The sequence below is a fragment of the Rhincodon typus genome, chromosome 7 (genome assembly GCF_021869965.1).
Source record: "Rhincodon typus isolate 14 chromosome 7, sRhiTyp1.1, whole genome shotgun sequence".
NCBI classification, from domain to species: Eukaryota; Metazoa; Chordata; class Chondrichthyes; order Orectolobiformes; family Rhincodontidae; genus Rhincodon; species Rhincodon typus.
This window is the reverse complement of record NC_063338.1, coordinates 90,123,769-90,130,832: the sequence shown is the minus strand read 5'-3', so window position 1 is coordinate 90,130,832 and position 7,064 is coordinate 90,123,769. Positions and strand designations below refer to the sequence as shown.

Here is a 7,064-nt window from a genome sequence, read left to right as displayed (position 1 = left end):
CTGAAGAAGGGTCTAGGCCCAAAACGTCAGCTTTCCTGCTCCTCTGATGCTGCTTGGCCTGCTGTGTTCATCCAGCTCTACACCTTGTTATCTCTTTGCATTTATGTAGTGCCTTTAACATAGTACAAACAATTGAAGATGCTTTATCTGAATGTTATCAGGCCGGTATACTTTTTTTATCTTCTCTCACTCAGGGAGGCAATGGCCGAGTGGTATTATCGCTGGACTGTTAATCCAGAGACCCAGACATCATTCTGGGGACCCGGGTTCAAATCCTGCCATGGCATATGGTGGAATTTGAATTCAATAAATATCTGGAAGTAGGAATTTAATGATGACCATGAGTCAATTGTCATAAAAACCCATCTGGTTCACTAATGTCCTTTAGGGAAGGAAACTGCCATCCCTACTTTGTCTGGCCTACATGTGACTCCAGACCCACAGCAATGTGGTTGACTCTGAACTGCCCTCTGGGCAATTAGGAATAGGCAATAAATGCTGCCTAGCCAGTGATGCCCCCTGTGAATCAATAAAGGAAAAAAAAACGCTCATGCATCCTTCAAAATATTCACTCGTGTTCACACACAAACTATTTTTGGTATTCTCATGCAAACACTCTCGAATGCTCCCCTGTCTCTCACCTTCTCTCGCATGCACTCCCGCAAACAGAAAGGGCTGAGAGCTCTCCAGGGGTTTGATGAACCCAGCTCTGCTTGCACTGCTTCCAAGTAAAATCCATTGAGCAGCGCCACACAGAACAATGGCCACTGCGGGTACAGCAGGCAGCTCCAACTGGACTGCAGGTGGCTGGAACCTTCAGGGTTTGGGATGGGGGGGTATTGAGAGTGGGAAGGGGAAACTGGCGAGACTGGTTGGACAAATTGCTACAGACCCGGACGCAGTACTTGGTACCAACTTCCCCCACCTTCGGTAATATCTGATAGGGATGGAAAGACTTATTTAGTGGCTACTCATTGAGTCAGATGGTATGGAAACAGACCCTTCGGTCCAACCAGTGTATACCGACCACAATCTCAAACTAATCTCGTCCCACCTGCCTGTGTTTAGCCCACATCCCTTCAAACATTTCTTATTCATGTACTTAACTAAGTGTCTTTCAAACGTTGTAACTGTGCCTGCATCCATCACTTTCTCTGGAAGTTGATTCCACACACAAACCACTCTCTGTGTAAAAAAATTGCCCTTCATGTCTTTATTTAAACCTTTAAAAATATTAAAACCATTAAAAATATGCCCTCTCATCTTGAAATCCCCTACTCCAAGGAAAAGACACCTGCCATTCAACTTATCTATACCCGTTGTGATTTTATAAACCTCTGTAAGGTCACTGCTCAACCTCCTATGCTGCAGTGAAAAAAACTTTGAGCCTATCCATCCTAATTGGATGACTCAAACCCTCCATTCCTGGCAACATTCTGGTCAATCTCTTCTGAACCCTCTCCAGTTTAATAAGATCCCTCCTATAACAGGGTGACCAAAACTGTTCTCCAGATGAAGCCTCACCAACGTCATGTACAACCTCAACATAACGTCCATCCATTTAACTTCGAGGGCGTAAATTAGCCCATTGGCAAGTGGGCCGCCCAACATCACCCCTACCACTGGGGCAGAGTAGTGGATGCTGTGCCATCACCATGATGTTCTTTCCCCCTTGGCGCCTGTACAATTGCTGCCAAACTCTGTCTCAGATGGACTCTTGCTGGCTCTCGTGCACACCATCGGATCTCCTTGCTCACCAACCACACCCTCAAGCTCAATAACACACCATCGGGAGTGACAGTGGAGAACCAGTAATGGCCTGGCTAGAGGCCCAGACTGATACCCTGTGGCCGTGGATTTAAATCCCACCGTGGTCGCCACCTGAGTTGATAAATCTGGAATTGAAAGTCAGTCTGAATGCCAGTGATCCTTGTTGTTAAAGAGGCTGTGTTTTTGCTGACCCCAGCAGAAAGTTCTCATCGCGTATGTTTGTCCTCTTGCCAGTATTGGTGTCAATCCTGAAACAAGGAATTGCTGGAGAAACTCAGCTGACCTGGCAGCATCTGTGGAGAGAGAAACAGACTTAACATTCCGAGTCTGGTGACCCATCTTCAGAACTGGGACTATCAATACTCATCACTCTGTCCGCGTATCTATCGTGTGTTTTTTGGTTGTCGCCAAATTTTTATTCGCTGGCAGGGCCTTACCCTAGTGCCACGTGCACAGAACCTTGCGCCAACGCCCATCTGGTTCACTAATGTGGCGGCTTCTTTTCCTGAAGTGGCGGCCCCGGGAGCTGTCAGTGGTAACAACGTGAGCTAGGCCCAGGCACTGGGCTTGCCTCGGCGAGGTGGGCCTTGTGTCGATTTTGGGCCCAGTTCGGGACTCGGCAGCTCTGGTGGCAGTTGCATTGCCAAGATCAACCCAAGGCGGGCAACATCTGCCGGGGGATGATGGCACCAGAGAACAGACACTTTGTACACTTTCCATTGCGCTCCTGTATTCCTGTACTCGAGTACATGTGCTAAAAAAAAATCGAAATCCAAACCTGATGTATTTTTTTGGAACAAAATCTGCCATCCTTATCTGGTCTGACCTAAACGTGACTCCAGACCCACGGCAACGTAGTTGACTCTCAACTGCCCTCTGGAATTTCAGGGCCAGTCCTAGGCTCGAGGGTAATTAGGGATGGACAACAAATGCTGGCCTTGCCACTTTCCCCAGGGCCCATAAAAGGAAAAAGGAAAAACAACTCACCCATTCCATCAGTCACTCCCGCGTCCTTCCCCCACTCCCATACCTGTCCCCTCGCCCCCTGTCTCTCACACTCTCTCTCTCTCTGTCTCTCCCGCTTTCTGCCTCTCACAGTCTGAGTCTCCCCGGGATCCCAGTCTGAGTCCTGTTTTGCTTTTTGTACTGAGACAAGCACTGTTTATGTCAAGGGGTAGCTGTTGGTGGGTGATTAATGTGTATGTGAAAAGGGCAGAGGCTGGTCAAGTTTATTCAACCTGTCTTTTGGGTGACAGGAGAAGCATGTAATCGTTGTTTAAGAGTTAATTCCCCTGATGACAGCCTGCAACCTGTCTCTTTGCTGTCTGCCTGTTTTCACTGGCTCTTCTCCTCCCTTATATATCATACACAGATAAATTATTGATGTTACAGATCTGTGCAAAGGAGAAACAATATTTTTGTTAAAGCAATGCTGTCATTTGGACTAAGTATTTTTAGGTCAAAGGACCATTAACCTACTATCACTATATCCTGCCCATGAACCAGCTCACCATTCGGGATCAACATTGGAGCGTTTCAATTTGATTGAGGGCTTTCTGAATTCATGAAACTGATTCCACGGCCCCCCCACCCCCACCCCATTCCCCACTTCTGGCATCCACTACTTTCCTGTCCCTGACCAATCCTGTTTCCTTCAGCACCTCCCCCACACTTCCTCTTCCCCTCCCCAACCCTATTCCTACCCCTCACCCTCCCCAAATCTGCCCCCACTCAACTTCTACCTCTCTCACTTAGGGGCAGGCCTAGTGGTATCATGACTCAACTATTAATCTAGAAACTGAGGATAATGTTCTGGGCAGCTAGCTTCAAATCTTGCCAGAGTGGAATTTAAGTTTAATCAAAGTCTGGCATAAGGAGTCTAGTGTCAGTAAAATACTCACCTGGTTCACTAATGTCCTCACCTGGTCTGGCCTACATGTAACTCCAGACCCACCGCAATGTGGTTGACTTTTAACCGCCCTCTGGGCAATTAGGGATGGACAATAATTACTGGCCTGGCCAGCAATTTCCTGTGAATGAGTTAAAAAAAAATTCTGTCAAACTCCTCCTCTATGATCCTCTTGCCCTTGGCAAATGGAGCTTAATTTGGATAAATGCGAGGTTTTGCATTTTGATAAAACGGACAAGGGCAGGGCTTATACAATTAAAATTAGGGCCATGAGTAGTGTTGCAGAACAGACAGACCTAGGGGTTCAGCTACATAATTCTTTGAAGTTTGTGTCACATGTAGACAGGGAGGTTAAGAAGGTGTTTAGCACACTTGCCTTCATTTCCCAGACCTTTGAGTATAGGAGTTCGGATGTCATGTTGAGGTTGTACAGAACATTGGTGAGGCCTCTTCTGGAATACTGTGTCCAGTTCTGGTTGCCCTGTTATAGGAAGATATATATTAAACTGGAGAAGATTAAGAAAGTATTTACCAGGATGTTGCTGGGAATGGAGGGTTTGAGTTATAAGGAGAGGCTGGATAGGTAGGGATATTTTTTCACTGGAGCATAGGAGGTTGAGAGGTGACCTGATAGAGGTTTATAAAATCATGAGGAGTATAGATAAGGTGAATGGCAGGTGTCTTTTCCTTAGAGTAGGGGAACTCAAGACTAGGGGACATATTTTTAAGGTGAGAGCAGAAAGATTTAAAAAAGACATGAAGGGCAATTTTTTTGCACAGAGGGTGGTTCATGCGCGGAAAGAACTTCCAGATGAAGTGTTGGATGTGGATAGTTACAACATTTAAAAGACATTTGGATAAGAATGTGAATAAGAAATGTTTGGAAGGATATGGGCCAGGAGCAGGCAAGTGGGACTAGTTTAGTTTGGGATTATGGTTGGCATGAACTGGTTGTACAGAGGGGTCTGTTTCCATGTTGTATGACTGTATGACTATGTGACCCACCCTAAAACTTATCTCACTTCCACTCGCAAATGCTTATCCCCTTTTTTGTTGCCCCTCTTCCCACTCACATGCACCCCCCCGCCTCACTCTAGCCCACCCTCTGCCGTTCTCCTCGCTTTTCCTGCACTTGCCTCCAGATTTCGGAGTCCCCTGTGGGGCTGCTGTAACGTACTGGACGGTGTTTAGAGTGTCTTGTGCCCTTCACGCTTTAAGGCTGAATGGGGTTGTCCGGGGAAACCTGAGACAAACACATTTTTTTTGCCTTTTCTTTCACGTTTCGATACCCCTGGCTGCCCATTCACTTGGTGACCTGCTCTGAGACCCCACCTCCCCAACTCACTCCCCCCTCCCCACCCCAGCAGTTGGAGACCTGGTCTCCTGCAGCTAATTCAGCACATTGGACAAACCTGACCTCTGCGCACCAGAGGCTTCAATAAGTAATGTCCCCTTTGAATTCCTTCCGCCTGCCCATGTGCTCCGACAATGCAAAACAAAACTCCACCGCGTAAATGGTCAGAGAGAATCACCAATCACATGGTGGTCACTTGTTACTCACCCCACTGACTCTACTGCAGGGGATCGGAATTTAACAGAAAATTCCTGGTAACATGCAGGGGCACGGAAATAGCAGAAAAGCATGGATTAGACCTGCCCATGTTCATTGTGGGCTTTAGGTTAACCTGCTTTAACAGTCAGTAGGGAGGGTGGGAAATGGAGTCACAGATTCAAAAACCTTCTTTATCTTGCCTTTTCCAGCAACTTTGTTTTTGTTCCTGATTTACGGCATCCGCAGTTCTTTTGGCTTTTCTTTATCTTGTGCTCTTTGTCCGACTGACACTGCCATCATCTTCAATCATGGCTAGGTCAAGGAGACAAGTCCTGAGTCCAGGCTTCCCCATCCCACCAGCACCACCACCCCCAACCCTTCCCAGTCCGAACGAGCAGTGAACCCTGCTCTTGCTACCGGGAGCTGTTAGGGCTGAGTCCTGGGGTATATTAGGGCTGAGATAGATAGATTCCTGACTAGTCGGGGAATCAAAGGCTCTGGGAAAAGGCCAGGAAAGTGGACTTGTGGAATGTCAGATCAGCCATGATCCTATTGAATGGTGGAGCAGGTTTGAAGGGCCGAGTGGCCGACTCCCATTCCTATTTCTTGTGTCACAGACGAGATGAGGTCTAACAAGTCTCTTATTCAAGGTCAGCATCATTTCCTTGCTCTTGTCCTCTATGCCTCTATTTAATATACCCAGGATACTGTTTGTTTTATTTATTGCTTGCTCCACTTGTCTTGCCTCTTTTAGAACATGGAACAGCATAGCACTGGAACGGGCCCTTTGGCCCATGATGCTGTGCTGAACATTACCCTTCTACCTGCCTTTGGTCCATATCCCTCTTTTAATGACTTATGCACGTATACATCCAGTCCCTGTTATTTCTTAGGGTCTTACAGTATGTTGGCATTTAGCCTTTCCTCCCTCACCATCCCCCACGTAGTCTTGGAATACTCCCCATTTGCTGAATGGTGTAGCAGGCCTGAGGGGCCAAATGGTCTGTTCCTGATTCGTATGTTTCAGCATCTGTACGTGACAGGATAACTACAGGAAGGGCGGATTTTCTTTGCAAGCCAATGCAGAAAGGACAGAGGAATGGGATTGTTTGGATAGCTGCTTCAAAGAACTAGCAGAAGCTCAATGGGTCGAAAGGGCTTCATTCTCTGCAGTACAATTCATTCCCTGGTGATCACAACAAGCTTCACAAAGTCTTTAGGAAGCAATGTGACAGCTGAATGAACAGTGCCTTTCAGGAAACTGTTTGCCCTCTCAGTGGGGTAGGAGAAATTTGTCTGAGGGAATGCAGTAATTACCTGAGGTTCCTGCTCCCACACTCTGTCCAGTGTTCTCACTCGGAATGTGGATGTTTTTGGGCTCTGATCCCCCCCGGTATTGATTAATCTGTGGACCCTTGGGGTAGGAACCCTATGGTACACTGCTACATGAGGTAGGATTTCTCAAATAAAATTCAGGTTTACCTCAAATAAAAATTAGAGATTGCTTTTAGCTTCAAATGGGTGAATGGCTAAGACATTGCTTGATGATGGAGTGAGCAGTTTGCAGACATCATGTTTATTTGAAATGATAACCTTTCTCTCTGTTGATTTACTGATTATTAAGTGTTTTCAAAGGATTACTTTACCTGTCACTGTTCACACAGCAAGCTAGCCAAATGTCTTATTCATGGACTCTCCTCACATCTTGTGTATGAGCGAAGATCTTCCCCTTGCCCTTTCCATCCTTTCCCTCCATCTCCCCTAATTTCCTGTTCATTGGTTCTTTCTCCCATCCACAATTACCTTCCTTCTTGCCCCACATCTTTCTTACTC

The 7,064-nt window shown here is 46.6% G+C and overlaps 1 protein-coding gene across 1 annotated transcript in view; it reads left to right on the top strand.

Moving 5' to 3' along the window:
* The window catches only part of LOC109938442 (semaphorin-5B-like), a 197,476-nt gene that overhangs the window by 65,631 nt on the left and 124,781 nt on the right, over nt 1–7,064 (top strand). The window lies entirely within an intron of this gene.